General features: G+C 40.3%; 1 long non-coding RNA gene across 1 annotated transcript; it reads right to left on the bottom strand.

Annotated features, from left to right (window-relative positions):
• Window positions 1-409: 409 nt before the first annotated feature.
• On the bottom strand, window positions 410-14,894 carry LOC125155586 (uncharacterized). The gene is made up of 3 exons (XR_007148281.1): window positions 14,751-14,894; window positions 8,081-8,205; window positions 410-990 (listed from the first exon to the last, which is right to left on the bottom strand). It is a non-coding gene; the product is annotated as an uncharacterized LOC125155586 (long non-coding RNA).
• Between the last annotated feature and the right edge of the window lie 1,889 nt (window positions 14,895-16,783).

Below are 16,783 nucleotides of genomic sequence, written 5' to 3' on the forward strand. Positions count from 1 at the left end.
CAGACCTGGGGGGCCCTTGCTACCCAAAGGCTGGTTGATAGGTATTTATTATTCATGCACAGGTGAGGCAGGACAGTATAGCCAGGGGTCTGGAACATAAAAAGTATCCAGAGAGTCCAGATGTCCAGAGCAGGCTCTTGGGTGTCCATGGCATCTGCCTATAGCCAAGCCCCAACCTACACTAAATGCATGTATTCCCTCTGAGGGCAAAGTTGGAGCAGTGTGGGGCCAGCTGGTCTGGCTGGGGTACCCTTCATTAAGAGGCACCTGGGCGACTTGATTATTGTTTTTGGGGAGGAAGAATTTTCTTTTCTACCCTTTTCTTCCCTTCAAACTAGTCTAAGAATTAAATTGACATGAGACAGATTAACACAAGAAAAAAATTTTTATTTTGTATACACAGATGTCCAATAATGAAATTGAGACTCCCCACATGACCAAAGCAAGCAGCTGTTGTATGTTTAGGCAAAGAACCATAAATCTGTGAGGAATGGACAAAGCAGAGAAAACTTATGTTCATTGGCTTTAATTAGCATACAATTCTAAACAGAATTTGGGCTGAGGTAGTAAACTAGTAAAAGTAACAAGACTTGTTGATTTATACAGTCTTCTTGGCTCTAAATACCTATTTCAGGTGATAAGGATGTCTTTCTGCTCCCTGATGCAGGAAGGATAGCTTTCACATTGGAGATTTATTTCCTGCTATCTGGAGACAAAGAGAGTCAGAATGTTCTTCTGTTCTTAAATAGCTTTAATTCAAAATAACATGACAAAGTGGCATATTTTAGGGTGGCCTGGCCTGGGCCCCTAGAGTTCCTTAGAAACTCCACATACTAAAATGTGAGCTGGTAGATTGTTTTATCTCACTGAGCTAGTCTCTTAGAGTTGAAAATAGGTCAGTTCTACTAAATTCATTTCAGGAAGTGGTGATGGATGTGTGTTCCCAAAGTTAGGCTCATGGTTCAAGCAGGTATTAAATAAGAGGCATTTCTGTGGAAACAAGAGAAAAACAATGGTTAAGGGTTGGAACAAATTATAAACCAGTTTCAGAGTTCTGAGGGTACCCAGTTGAGATGAGTTTTAGATGTCAAAGTATCTTTAGATGGATTGAAAGCAGGCAATGGCCATCTTCCAGATTTTCTTGGTTTGTAGTTTGAATGTCTCTGATGATTATTTTTCTTCTTCTTTTTCTAAATATGAAATTTATTGTCAAATTGGTTTCCATACAACACCCAGTGCTCATCCCAACAGGTGCCCTCCTCAATGCCCATCACCCACTTTCCCCTCCCACCCACCCACCATCAACCTTCAGTTATTCTCAGTTTTTAAGAGTCTCTTATGGTTTGCCTCCCTCCCTAACTTTTTCCCCTCCCCAACCCCCCCCCCCCGGTCTTCTGTTAAGTTTCTCAGGATCCACATAAGAGTGAAAACATATGGTATCTGTCATTCTCTGTATGACTTATTTCACTTAGATAACACTCCCCAGTTCCAACCACGTTGCTACAAAAGGCCAGATTTCATTTTTCTCATTGTCAAGTAGTATTCCATTGTATATATAAACCACAATTTCTTTATCCATTCATCAGTTGATGGACATTTAGGCTCTTTCCATAATTTGGCTATTGTTGAAAGTGCTGCTATAAACATTGGAGTACAAGTCCCTCTATGCATGAGCACCCCTGTGTCCTTTGGGTAAATTCCTAGCAGTGCTATTTCTGGGTCAAGGGTAGATCTATTTTTAACTTTTTGAGGAGCCTCCACACTGTTTTTCAGAGTGGCTGTACCAGTTTGCATTTGCACCAGTGTCTATTCATGTTTTCTGCCCATTTCTTCACTGGATTATTTGTTTTTTGGGTGTGGAGTTTGGTGAGTTCTTCGTAGTTTGGATACTAGCCCTTTATCTGATATGTCATTTGCAAATATATTTTCCCATTCTGTTGGTTGCCTTTTAGTTTCATTGATTGTTTCCTTTGCAGTGCAGAAGCTTTTTATCTTCATGAGGTCCGAATAGTTCATTTTTGCTTTTGTTTCCCTTGCTTCTGGAGATGTGTTGAGTAAGAAGTTGCTGCGGCCAAGGTTAAAGAGGTTTTTGCCTGCTTTCTCCTTGAGGATTTTGATGGCTTCCTCTCTTGCTTTTCGGTCTTTCATCCATTTTGAGTTTATTTTTGTGTCTGGTGTGAGAAAGTGGTCCAGGTTCATTCTTCTGCATGTTGCTGTCCAGTTTTCCCAGCACCACTTGCTGAAGACACTGTCTTTTTTCCATTGGATATTCTTTTCTGCTTTGTCAAAGATTAGTTGGCCATACTTTTGTGGGTCCATTTCTGGAGTCTCTAGTCTATTCCATTGGTCTATGTGTCTGTTTTTGTGCCAATACCATGCTGTCTTGATGATTACAGCTTTGTAGTAGAGGCTAAAGTCTGGGGGATTGTGATGCCTCCCACTTTGGTCTTCTTCATCAATATTACTTTGGCTATTTGGGGTCTTTTGTGGTTCCATACAAATCTTAGGATTGCTTGTTTTAGCTTCGAGAAGAATGCTGGTGCAATTTTGATTGGGATTGCATTGAATGTGTAGATAGCTCTGGGTAGTATTGACATTTTAACAATATTTATTCTTCCAATCCATGAGCATGGAATGTTTTTCCATTTCTTTGTGTCTTCTTCAATTTCCTTCATAAGCTTTCTATAGTTTTCAGCATACAGATATTTTACATCTTTGGTTACGTTTATTCCTAGGTATTTTATGTTTCTTGGTGCAATTGCGAATGGGATCAGTTTCTTTGTCTTCGTTGCTTCATTATTAGTGTATAAGAATGCAACTCATTTCTATACATAAACGTTGTATCCTGTGATGTTGCTGAATTCATGTATCAGTTCTAGCAAACTTATTATACATCAGTTTTTCCATGTATAATATTATGTCATCTGCAAAATTGAAAGCTTGACTTCATCTTTGCCAATTTTGATGACTTTGATTTCCTTTTGTTGTCTGATAGCTGATGCTAGAACTTCCAACACTATGTTAAACAACAGCAGTGAGAGTGGACATCCCTGTCATGTTCCTGATCTCAGAGGGAAAGCTGTCAGTTTTTCCCCATTGAGGATGATATTAGCTGTGGGCTTTTCATAAATGGCTTTTATGATGTTTAAGTATGTTCGTTCTATCCTTTCTCAAGGGTTTTAATTAAGAAAGGATGCTGAATTTTGTCAAATGCTTTTTCTGCATCGATTGACAGGATCATATGGTTCTTTTCTTTTCTTTTACTAATGTCATGTATCACATTGATTGATTTGCGAACGTTGAACCAGGTCTGCAGCTCAGGAATGAATCCCACTTGATCATGGTGAATAATTCATTTTGTATGCTGTTGAATTTGATTTGCTAGTATATTGTGGAGAATTTTTGCATCCATATTCATCAGGGATATTGGCCTGTAGTCTCTTGTTTTGCTGGGTCTCTGTCAGGTTTGGGAATCAAAGTAATGCTGGCTTCATAGAATGAGTCTGGAAGTTTTCCTTCTCTATTTTTTGGAGCAGCTTGAAAAGAATAGGCATTATCTCTGCTTTAAATGTCTAGTAGACTTCCCCAGGGAAGCCATCTGGTCCTGGACTCTTATTTGTTAGGAGAATTTTGATAACTGATTCAATTTCTTCGCTAGTTAAAAGTCTGTTCAAGTTTTCTATTTCTTCCTGTTTGAGTTTTGGAACTGTGTGGGTGCTTAGGAATTTTTCCATTTCTCCCAGGTTGTCCAGTTTGTTGGCATATAATTTTTCATAGTATTTCCTGATAATTGCTTATATTTCTGAGGGATTGGTTGTAATAATTCCATTTTCATTCATGAATTTATCTAGTTGGGTCATCTCCCTTTTCTTTTTGAGAAGCCTGGCTAGAGGTTTATCAATTTTTTTTTCCAGAAAACCAACTCTTGGTTTCATTGATCTGCTCTGCAGTTTTTTTAGATTCTATATTGTTTATTTCTGCTCTGATCTTTATTTCTCTTCTGCTGGGTTTGGGGTGTCTTTGCTGTTTGCTTCTGTTTCCTTTAGATGTGCTGTTAGATTTTGTATTTGGGATTTTTCTTGTTTCTTGAGATAGGCCTGGATTGCAATGTATTTTTCTCTCAGGACTGCCTTTGCTGCATCCCAAAGCGTTTGGATTGTTGTATTTTCATTTGTTTCCATATATTTCTTAATTTCTTCTCTAATTGCCTGGTTGACCCATTCATTCTTTAGTAGGGTGTTCTTTAACCTCCATGCTTTTGGAGGTTTTCCAGACCTTTTCCTGTGGTTGATTTCAAGTTTCATAGCATTGCAGTCTACAAATGTGCATGGTATGATCTCAATTCTTTTATACTTATGAAGGGCTGCTTTGTGACCCAGTATGTGATCTATCTTGGAGAAGGTTCCATGTGCACTCGAGAATAAAGTATATTCTGTTGCTTTGGGATGCAGAGTTCTAAATATATCTGTCAAGCCCATCTGATCCAATGTATCATTCAGGGCCCTTGTTTCTTTATTGATCCTGTGTCTAGATGATCTATCCATTGTTGTAAGTGGAGTATTAAAGTCCCCTGCAATTACCATATTCTTATCAATAAGGTTGCTTATGTTTGTGATTGTTTTATATATTTAGGGGCTCCCGTATTCGGTGTACAGACATTTATAATTGTTAGCTCTTCCAGATAGACCCTGTAATTATATAATACCTTTCTTCATCTCTTGTTACAGCCTTTAATTTGACGTCTAGTTTGTCTGATATAAGTGTGGCTACTTCAGCTTTCTTTTGACTTCTAGTAGCATGATAGATAGTTCTCCACCCCCTCACTTTCAATCTGAAGGTGTCCTCAGGTCTAAAATGAGTCTCTTGTAGACAGCAAATAGATGGGTCTTGTTTTTTTTTTTATCCATTCTGATGTCCATCCTATGTCTTTTGACTGGAGTATTTAGCCCATTTACATTCAGTGTGATTATTGAAAGATATGGGTTTAGAGTCATTGTGATGTCAGGTTTCATGTTTGCAGTGATGTCTCGGGTACTTGTAGTCCTTGAAATATTTCACTCACAGAATCCCCCTTAGGATCTCTTGTAGGGCTGGTTTAGTGGTGATGAATTCCTTCAGTTTTTGTTTGGGAAAGCCTTTATCTCTCCTTCTATTCTGAATGACAGACTTGCTGGATAAAGGATTCTTGGCTGCATATTTTTTTTCTGTTCAACACATTGAAGATTTCCTGCCATTCCTTTCTGGCCTGCCAAGTTTCAGTAAGTAGGTCTGCCACTAGTCTTATTGGTCTCCCTTTATATGTTAGAGCCTGTTTTATCCCTAGCTGCTTTCAGAATTTTCTCTTTATCCTTGTATTTTGCCAGTTTCACTATGATATGTCATGCAGAAGATTGATTCAGGTTACATCTAAAGGGAGTCCTCTGTGCCTCTTGGATTTCAATGTCTTTTTCCTTCCCCAGATCAGGGAAGTTCTCAGCTATGATTTGTTCGAGTACACCTTCAGCCCCTTTCTCTCTCTTCTTCTTCTTCTGGAATTCCTATGATACGGATATTGTTCCATTTGATTGCATCACTTAGTTCTCTAATTCTTCCCTCATACTCCTGGATTTTTTTATCTCTCTTTTTCTCAGCTTCCTCTTTTTCCATAACTTTATCTTCTAGTTCACCTATTCTCTCCTCTGCCTCTTTAATCCGTGCTATGGCTGCCTCCATTTTATTTTGCATCTCATTTATAGCATTTTTTTTAGCTCATGACTATCTCTTAGTCCCTTGATCTCTGCAGTCCTCTATTCATTTTTCAAGCGCAGCAATTTTAGGACATTATTCTAAATTCTTGTTCCATTATATTGCTTAAATCAGTTTTGATCAATTCATTAGCTGTTGCTACTTCCTGGGAGTTTCTTTTGAGGAGAATTCTTCTGTTTTATCATTTTGGGTAGTCATTGGGGTGGCTCCAAACTGCAGGGCACTTCCCTTGTGCTGTCGGGAGTAATTTGTGTTGGTGGGCGGGGCTGCAGTCAGACCCAATGTCTGTCCCCAGCCCACCGGTGGGGCTGCAGTCAGACTGGTGTGTACCTTATGTTCCCCTCTCCCAGGGGCAGGACTCATTGTGGAGTGGTGTGGCCCCTGTCTGGGCCACTTGCACACTGCCAGGCTTGTGGTACTGCTTTAATGGGATCTGGCCAAGGGGCTATTAGCAGGGGTGGATCCACAAGGTGCACAGGGGTGGGAGGGCAGGCTTAGCTTGCTTTGGCATCAGTGGTCCCCTGTGGGAGGGGCCCTGCAGCACGGGAAGGGAGGCAGACCCCTCGGAGGGATGGATCCACAGAAGCACAGCATTGGGCATTTGTGCAGTGCAAGCAAGTTCGGTGATGGGAACTGGTTCCCTTTGGGATTTTGGCTGGGTGATGGGAGAGGGAGATGGCACTTACCAGCACCTTTGTTCCCTCACTGAGCTGAGCCCTGTCCTCCAGGGCTTGACAACTCTCCCTCCCAGTGTCCTCTTGCCCTCCCTGCTCTCCGAGAGCAGAGCTGTTGACTCTTAACATTCCAGATGTTAGTCCTGCTGTCAGAACACACTCCATCTGGCCCCTCTGCTTTTGCCAGCCAGACTCCGGGGCTCTGCTTTGCTGGGCAGGCTGCCCCTCCACCGCCCCGGCTCCCTCCTGCCAGTCCGTGTAGCACACACCACCTCTCCACCCTTCCTACCCTCTTCCATGGGCCTCTTGTCTACACTTGGCTACAGAGAGTCTGTTATGCTAGTCTGCTGGCAGTTTTCTGGGTTATTTAGGCAGATGTGGGTGGAATCTAAGTGATCAGCAGGACAAGGTGAGCCCAGTGTCCTCCTACACCTTGATATTCCTCTTGAATACTCTCTGTTGATCTTTTTGAGTGGACACACAGCAACCTGCACAAAGATCATCCATGCATGTGCTGTTGTGACAATTTCCCTGAAGTTTACATCAAGTCATTCATACTCAGTTTGGAAGGCCTCAGGAAAAAGGGCAGATTTCATTTTCAATGATTTCAAGTCCAAAGGATGGGAGAAAATTGTAAATGTTAGTTTGGATGAAACCAGAAGACTTCAGGATCTGGTCAAGTTTACAGGTAGAAAACAAAATCTCAAAAACGATGAACAGAAATAGAATCTAGAATCCAAAAGTACATTTCATAGTTTCAAATGAAACAGTTTTTTTCTCTGTACACTTACAATGGTTATCACTGATAGAAATGAGGGTAAGACTAATTTGTTTGCCAATTACGTCTAGTTTCAAGAAACCTGATTATTTACAGAGTGCAGCAAGAGTAGCAATTGGTCATACAAGCTCTTTTAAACCTGCTTTGGTGGAACTTTCCATCGGGAATCTCCAGACTGAACTTTTAGCAGCCTCTTGAAGCAAAGAAGCCAACTCAAATACTTGCCATCAGATTTGCCTGCAATATCTGTAGAATTAAATTCTTTCTTTTCAAGATCTCCCAAATATCCTGATATTTCTCCATCTGCCAGATGTGACCTTACTCACCTGGTAAGGCTGCTGAGATCCTTGTAAGCAAGATAGCAGGCTGATATTCCTAGGGGGATTTATTGGCTCCATTAAGTCATCCTTAGTTCCATAAAGCATAGACTCATAAATCTGAGTCTATGCATGTTTGTCTCAAATATGACATTTCAGTCAAAGCCTTGGTAATATAACCAATGTTTCCAACTGTGTTTTGTCACAAAGAGAAAAGATTCTTATTGATCTTAGGCAAATATTTCTATGAAACCATAAGAATGCTCACTGAGAGATTCCAAATTCTGGAGAGATCAGGTAGGGGAGAAAGATAGATGTTGCAATTCTGCTTACAAAGGTACAATTTACCAAATTGCTGTGAGTCATATTTAGTTTAAGAGGAAAGGCTTTCTTATATCTGGAAAACAAAAGATGAAATAACAAGCAGTACTGCCAACAAAAAGCCATAAAAATTATCATCATTCTCAGTTTATTCATTCCTATGTGATAATTTTTTGTTGATCTTGATCTTTTGTTAGTAGTTTTAAGAAGCCTTCAGTTTCTGTTAGAGTTCTATAAATTCTTACCCAGTTCAATGGCATGATCTTAAAGTTAGTAGAGACCTGTATTCGAGAGCACTTGTCAGAGTCCTTTCCCTGAATGTCTTTGAAGATGAAAGACTTTTGCAGTAGCATCAGAGTTAACCTTTTGTCTGTAAATGACAAAAGTCTTAAAATTGCAGTGGTTAAGGATCTGATCAGAGTTCATTACAATGTTACTGACAAGGTAATTTGGTCATTTCTATCACACAGCACTTCAAGATTAGAACTAGAATGGCAAGCGATAACATATTGAGACATATCTGATTTCTAGGAGTTTCATACAATTTCTAGAACACTAATCTTAACATATATTTACACAAATATAATCTAAGAAAGGTTAGCATCACTTATTTGACATTACTTCCCAGGTGATTCAACATACCAAGTAAGACAATTCTCTTTCTTTTACAAGGAGAACAAATCCTTCAAATGTCCTAGGGATCTGCTGGAATATTTCAAAGTTAGTTGGTGGTCAAGACTTCATTTTAAAATTTGATTTTGGGAGGTTTGTCAAATATCAAAAAGTTTGGACATTTAATTAAATAGGATCACAGATCATTATGAAACCATACTTAGTTATCAATTTAGCCAAAGTGCCAATTAAAGACTTCAAAGACAAACACAGGTAGTTACATGGCTGTAAAAGCCTTAGCTCTTTTAATATTAAATAGAAAAAAACCCAAAGACATTATAAAGACAACACAGACTCTTTGTTTTCCTAGGTAGATTACATAAATGGTAAAGAAAAAAATTACTTACTTCTTATTAAAAGAAGACCAATAATCTAAGTTTATCCTTTTAACAGAGAGAGAAGTCAAATTTTAATTTTGTACAAGCTTACTTTTGATATTAAAACTCAGTTTTAAAAAATGTTTATGAGAGAGAAAGAGTAAGAGCATGAGTTGGGGGGGTTGTGGTGCAGAGAGAGAGAGGAGGCAGAGATCCCAAGCCGTGCTGTATGGACATCAGAGAGCACAATGTGGGGCTCGAACTCACAAACCATGAGATCATGACCTGAGCCAAAGTCTGACTCTTAACCAACTGAGCCACCAGGTGCCCCTTAAAACTCGTGTTTAAACTAAATTCATTTTATTTTTTAATTTTTTTTTTTTTTAGAGAGTGCGTGCAAGTGCGAGTTGGGGAGGGGCAGAGAGAGGAACAGATAATGCTAAGCAGGCTTCATGCTCAGCATGGAGTCTGATGAGGCACTTGATCTCATGACTGTGAGATCATGACCTGAGCTAAAATCAAGAGGTGGACAGTTAACCAACTGAGTCACCTAGGCACCCCTAAATAAATTCATTTTAATCTTAACCAACTGACCACACATTAAAATCTTTTTAAAGATTCCTTTTTCAGAGATGAAAAACGTATACACTGAAGACTATAGAAAGCTTATGAAAGAAATTGAAGAAGACACACAAAAATGGAAAACTATTCCATGCTCCTGGATTGGAAGAATAAATATTGTTAAAATGTCAATACTACCCAAAACTATCTACATAGTCAATGCAATCCCTATCAAAATAACAGCAGCATTCTTCACAGAACTAGAACAAACAATCCTAAAATTTGTAATGAGCTAGAAAAAAACCCGAATAACCAAAGCAATCCTGAAAAAGAAAACCAAAGGTGGAAGCATCACAATCCCAGACTTCAAGCTATATTACAAAACTGTAATCATCAAGACAGCATGGTATTGGCACAAAAACAGACACATAGACCAATGGAATAGACTAGAGACTCCAGAAATGGACCCACAAAAGTATGGCCAACTAATCTTTGACAAAGCAGAAAAGAATATCCAATGGAAAAAAGACAGTGTCTTCAGCAAGTGGTGCTGGGAAAACTGGACAGCAACATGCAGAAGAATGAACCTGGACCACTTTCTTACACCAGACACAAAAATAAAATGGATGAAAGACCGAAAAGCAAGAGAGGAAGCCATCAAAATCCTCAAGGAGAAAGCAGGCAAAAACCTCTTTAACCTCGGCCGCAGAAACTTCTTACTCAACATGTCTCCAGAGGCAAGGGAAACAAAAGCAAAAATGAACTACTGGGACCTCATGAAGATAAAAAGCTTCTGCACAGTGAAGGAATCAATCAGCAAAACTAAAAGGTAACCAAGGGAATGGGAGGAGATATTTGCAAATGACATATCAGATAAAGGGTTAGTATCCAAAATCTGTAAAGAACTTATCAAACTCAACACCCAAAAAACAAATAATCCAGTGAAGAAATGGGCAAAAGACATGAATAGACATTTTTCTGAAGGAGACATCCAGATGGTTTACACATGTGTTTTAGACACATGTCGAAAATGCTCAATATCACTCATCATCAGGGAAATACAAGTCAAAACCATAATGAGATACCACCTCACACCTGTCAGAATGGCTACCATTAACAACTCAGGCAACAACAGATAGGCGAGGATGTGGAGAAAGAGGATCTCTTTTGCATTGTTGGTGGGAATGCAAGCTGGTGCAGCCATTCTGGAAAACAGTATGGAGGTTTCTCAAAAAATTAAAAATAGAACACCTTATGACCCAGCAATTGAAATACCAGGTATTTATCCAAGGGATACAGGTGTGCTGTTTCAAAGGGGCACTTGCACCGTAATGTTTATAGCAGCACTATCCACAATAGCCAAAGTACAGAAAGAGCCCAAATGTCCATCGATGGATGAATGGATAAAGATGTGGTATATACATACAATGGAGCATTACTCGGCAATCAAAAAGAATGAAATCTTGCTATTTGCAACTACATGGATGGAACTGGAGGGTATTATGCTAAGTGAAATTAGATCAAGACAAATATCATATGACTTCACTCATATGAGGACTTTAAGAGACAAAACAGATGAACATAAGGGAAGGGAAACAAAAATAATATAAAAACAGGGAGGGGGACAAAACATAAGAGACTCATAAATATGGAGAACAAACAGAAGGTTACTGGAGGGGTTGTGGGAGGGGGGATGGGCTAAATGGGTACGGAGCACTAAGGAACCTACTCCTGAAATTGTTGCACTATATGCTAACTAATTTGGATACAAATTAAAAAAATAAAATTAAAAAAAAACAATTGTGGTTAGATCACCCACAAACACTTCATGAGATATCACAGAAAGTCAGCCAGTCTTCCAAGCTATTCTGTTCTTGTTGGCATATTTTGTAACCTAAATAACATGAACTTATTTGACTTTCAGTAAACCCAAGCAGAATGAAAGTTTTAATTTTAAAGCTGATACTATAAAGATATTTCTATTTTATTAAATTAACCTTAAATAAATTTTCATATTGAATATTTTCCCAGATCATTTGAACCTGAAATTCATTTGGACTATTTCTGAGAATTTTTATCATACTAAATTTCTATAAACAATTTTTAAGCCAATTCAACAGAGCTGTTTACAAATAATTTTTGGAAATAACATTGAGAAGTAGAAAAACACCGCATCTATAATGCACATACATACACAGACACAGCTTCTATTTTAAAACAATATAAAACTCACTAGTTTATAAAGTATTTTACTATTTGTGGAAAAGACTTAGAGTTTGGGCACAAACTTTAGTGGTTTGTTTTTAAAAAGACCTGCTCCTTTTTTCCCTTAAGTCTAAGGTGACTGGGGTTGTGCTTATATTTCAAGAGCATAAAATGCATGACTTTAAGGGACAGAGAAAGAATGCAAGTTGTTTATTTTTTTATTTTTATTTTTTAAGAGATTCAGTGTTAATTGCTATTTACTTTTTTGAAGCAAGGGGAATTTTGTCCTAATATCCTGATTTTTTGTCATATCTGCAAGCATTTTGAGAGAAATAGACAAAGTTTGAGGATTAGTAAAGTAGGTTTTGACTTATTTCTAGAGTTGCATTTCTGGTTTCCTAGAGATTTGCAAGGCAAAGGCAGTTGTTTTTAATTCCCTCCAAAGAACTGGGTTACAGCCTGAATACTAAGGGACTGACTCACCTTTTTAAATTAAACTAGCTACTTTATATCAGGGAGATTTTACCCAAAATGGGAATCAAAAGACTTATGGCTTTGTAAAGTCTGTAAAGCATTTTAACAAAAGCCTTCTTTCTGAGTACATAATTCAACCTTGGCTTCTATCAGTCCCTAAACATGGGCCTTCTGCTGATCATTTATAGGAAGGCCTAGGAGATTTTGGTCACCTGTTTTTTCTGTGTGTGTGTGTGTGTGGAGGGGTGGTGTTGTGAATGGCCATTAATCTTTTAATTCTTTTCTAAATTTGGGGAGAAAGAGGATGGAAGTAAAAAGTCTCTATGATTGAAAAGATCTGCTGTTGTTCAGGGGAAATAAATGTGTTGCCTTTTGGTCGGGGGTCTAGGATGTATCTGCAAAGGACACTGCACAGGAATGCCTGACGCTTGTACAACCTGATTACGGAGCCCTGGAAAACAGGAGCAAAGGGAGACTTACTGCCAGTGACCGGAGCTTGTGTTGATTCATTATGTGACTTTCAGTACTTACATGAGTAATCCCTATACTTTGAACCTAAAGATTAGGCCAGAATGCTCTCTGTAAATCATATAGGGAAAGGGAAGTTAAAACAGGTAGATGGGGCCAGAGTGTGAGAAGGATAATTTTTTACATTAGATGTAGGATTTCTGTTCTCTCATCTTGTCAAGGGAATCCCTAAGCTTAGCTGTTAAACCCATAAGACAATTAAGAGATCTCTATAAATAATTTTCTCTTCTTGCAAATCTAGCCAATTTAAGGAACTCATCATCTGGCCATTGATAAGTAAGATCTTATTTGTCTGTATTCAGACCAATACATCTTTTTTTGGAAAAACATGAAAGCAACTTTCCAGGCTTAGACCACGGACACAAGAAGTATCCCTAGAGAAGCCTTAAATGATGCAGTCCCCATGGTACAAAAGTTTATTCCCCAAAATAGTTTAAAAAAGCAAAAACAGGGGCGCCTGGGTGGCTCAGTCGGTTAAGCGGCCGACTTCAGCTCAGGTCATGATCTCGCGGTCAGTGAGTTCAAGCCCCGCGTCGGGCTCTGTGCTGACAGCTCAGAGCCTGGAGCCTGTTTCAGATTCTGTGTCTCCCTCTCTCTGACCCTCCCCCGGGTCTGTCTCTCTCTGTCTCAAAAATAAATAAACGTTAAAAAGAAAAAAAAAAAAAAAAAAAAAAAAAAAAAGCAGAGGCACCTGTAGGGCTCAGTCAGTTAAGTGTCTGACTCCTGGTTTTGGTTCAGGGCATGATCTCATGGTTTGTGAGTTCAAGCCCCATGGCGAGCTCTGTGCCAACAGTGTGGAGCCTGCTTGGGATCCTCTTTCTCTGCCCCTTCCCTGCTTGTGCTCGCTCTCACTCGCTCTCTCTCTCTCTCTCTCTCTCTCTCCAAATAAATAAATAAACTTAAAAAAAAAAAAAGTGAAAACTTTTTTTTTTTTTTTTTTTTGCACAGGCAGTAAGAATGGTGCAGTAAAGACTGTGTCCCAGATCTCTCCTGAAAACATAAGACCCCTCCAGTTACAGACCCACTAATCTGGGACGCTGGACAAGCACTAGTGGAATGGGACTTTCCAGTACTAACAAACAACAAAGATTAAGATGATAAAGGTCCCTTATGAGCTGGGACCGCTTATGAAAAATTCCCCTGAGAGCTGACACAGCCAAACAAAGAAAGTGCTGTTTGTAATTTTGTCCCTCAGAATCCCAGTCTATTCAACTGGCCACCAAGGTAAACCCAGATTGACCCTTGCTACCAGGACTGGGCTGAGCTGGGACCCTCTCACCCTCTCCAGCTATCTGAGGGCTTGGCTGGCAGACCCAGCCCCGAGCTGACACCTTTGGTAAATAAAGCCACATCCACAATTTAAAAAAAAAATGGAGCACCTGTTTGGCTCAGTCGGTTGAGCTTCTGACTTCAGCTCAGGTCATGATCTCATGGTACGTGGGTTCAAGCCCCACAACGGGCTCTGTGCTGACAGCTCAGAGCCTGGAACCTATTTCGGGTTCTGTGTCTCCCTCTCTCTCTGCCCCTCCTCTGCTCACACTCTATCTCTCTAGAACAAACAAACAAACAAAAAGCATCATACTTTGTGGGGGACTCACAGCACAGGAAATTCTTGGTGTGTGGGATGGGGTTAGAAATAAAGCAGTTTCTTCCACACACCCTGGATTGTGGAGACCAGAGAGAATAATCTTACTGGACATAAAGCCAAGCTCTTTGGACACAGAAGATGACAAAGGAAAAACTTCATTTTGTTTTCATGTAGAGGACTCACAGTAGATTTTGTCTAAACAGATGTCAGTCTTATGAGAACCACGAACCCATCACTTTTTGAGGCTGGCTTGAACAGCAGTCTTAAAAAGACCTAAGACCTGTGTTCTTTCTCTCTAGTAATTTCTTTTTATAACAAATGACTCAAAAGACAGAGACAAAGAAAAACCATGACCATCTCTATGAGGCAATGAATCAGCCACATGAAGAGTACCCTACCAAATCTTACCAGAATCACCAAGACCAAGAAACCAGCTCCACAAATATTTTCTTTTGTTGATATAAATTTAGAGAAGATAGATGCTCACCAATATCACTCCATTAGACCATGCAGGCAGAGATCAGGAGGCTGATGTGGTAACAACTTAAGAAGCCTGCCAAGGATTCTTACCTTCTGCTGGCTGTTTGTCAGATGTTCCAGGATGTGTCAGCTGCAAGAGCCTCAAAGCAAACAGTGTCCAGTGAGGGAAGTGTATCCTACTGATTATGCCAAATGTTGGGAAGGAAAACTTTTATTCTACACGTCAAGGTTCTTCTAGGTGGCCTAAGAGTTAAAAGTGATATGAAAACATGTTAATAGAATAAAAAAACACTCCAAAGTTTATTACATGTGCACAGAGGCCAACTATTAATACTGATACCCAAAGAAATAATCAGGTCACACAGCTTTTGTAAGTTATAGTCAAAGAAGCATAAATCTGTGAGGAAGTGACAAAACAAAATCTATGTTTAAGAGCTTCAGTTAGTAAGGAATTCTAAACAGATTTGGGCTGTGACAGTAAATCAGTAAAAGTAATAAGGTTTGTTTATTTAGGCTTCTTTGAATCTCCTGTCTCTGCACATCCTGGTGCAGGGAGGCTCCTCATGTGAGAGATTTATTCATTGGTTTCTGGAGACAACAGAGAGTCAGAGTGTTCTTCCTATACTGGCTGTTTTTTAGGTAACTTTAAATGAAAATGATTAATATGCCATTGTTGAACTTTTTGGGGTAGGCTACCTTGGAAAGCTATACTGGTAAACCTATGACCCCACCAGGCAGCAGATCAAATGAAGACTGTCCCTGGTTTAAAGCTACCTTTCCAGAATGATTTTCTTGGTGTGGATTTTCTCTGCCCTGGAGGCTATGCAGGTGGTTTGGGAAGGTTGCAGCTACACAGCCCAGAAGTCCTAGGCTGCCCAATGCCTGATAGGATAGGTACTCTGCATGCGTAGACTGCATAGGTCAGGGTAGCTAGGGACCTCTTAAAGGTCAAGTGTCAAGCAATGCCAGTCACAGGAGAGAGCTATTAGGGGTATAAAATATCTTCCTAATTCCAAAGTCTGACCTACACAAATACGCATATTCTCTCAACAACAGAGCTGCAGGAAAATGGACCACCTTGCCAGGGTGTAGTCTGGCAAGACTGATGGAATATCCCTGAATAACAGACAGCTGGGAGACTTGATAACTGGTCCCATTCTGGCAAGGCCATCCAGTTTCCTCCAGGGATGCCTTCAGGAGGAATATGAACATTTGTTTAGGTTAAAAATTGGAATTAGGCAGATGCCAGGGACCTCCAAGAGCTTACTCTCGACACCTAGACACTCTCAACAGTTGCCCAGTTCTGGGTTCCTGGCCTCCCTGACCCATGTGGCCGGCACATGTGCCATAGGTACCCTGTCAGCCCGCCGGTGTCTAGCCGGACCCCTTCGCCCTGTGGAGCTGGGGCTCATATCCAACCACTCACCTAGCTTCCAGAGCAAAAGAACCCACTTCCAGGAAATCTTTCTGAGGTGGCAGCTTTAAAATGGCTACAGTCAGTACACACATTTGGACCAGTTGCTTGATAGGGTCCCAGGCTTCTCCAACAATCAAGACTCTCAGGTGTCTTTTAGTGGTGGGTACCCGGTCCAGTCTGCTCAGCCCTACTCTGGCAAGTCAGTCCAGTTTTCATCAGTTCTGTCTTCAGGGGCATTCTTCACATTTGTGTAGTTTATAGCTTGGAATCAGGCGGTGCCTTGTACCCCCAAAAGTCCTCTTCAGTGGCCTGGCCTCTCAAGACCAGTGCTCTATTCCAGTTCAATGTCTAACCTGAAGGAAGCTGCACTGAAAGCTCAGTACACAGTCTGTCAGCCATCCTTGGGAAGCTGAGGCCCTCTGGGCCTGTGGAGCTGGGGCCAATGCCTGACCACCGGTGTGGCCTCCAGGGCAGAGGGAGCCCACTGCTCATAAATCCTCTTGAGGTGGCAGCCAATCCATTGGTTGCCTAAAGAAGTTCTGGATTTACCACTGATCATGGCTTTCAGGTGTTTTTATTTATTTTTTTACTGAGAGAGAGCATGAGCAGGGGAGGGGCAGAGGATGAGAGAGACAGAATCTCAAGCAGGCTGTAGGCAGAAAGTGGAGCCATATGGATCCTGAGCCCTGTGGACCATGGGATCATG

This window comes from Prionailurus viverrinus, chromosome F1 (assembly GCF_022837055.1).
Source record: "Prionailurus viverrinus isolate Anna chromosome F1, UM_Priviv_1.0, whole genome shotgun sequence".
NCBI classification, from domain to species: Eukaryota; Metazoa; Chordata; class Mammalia; order Carnivora; family Felidae; genus Prionailurus; species Prionailurus viverrinus.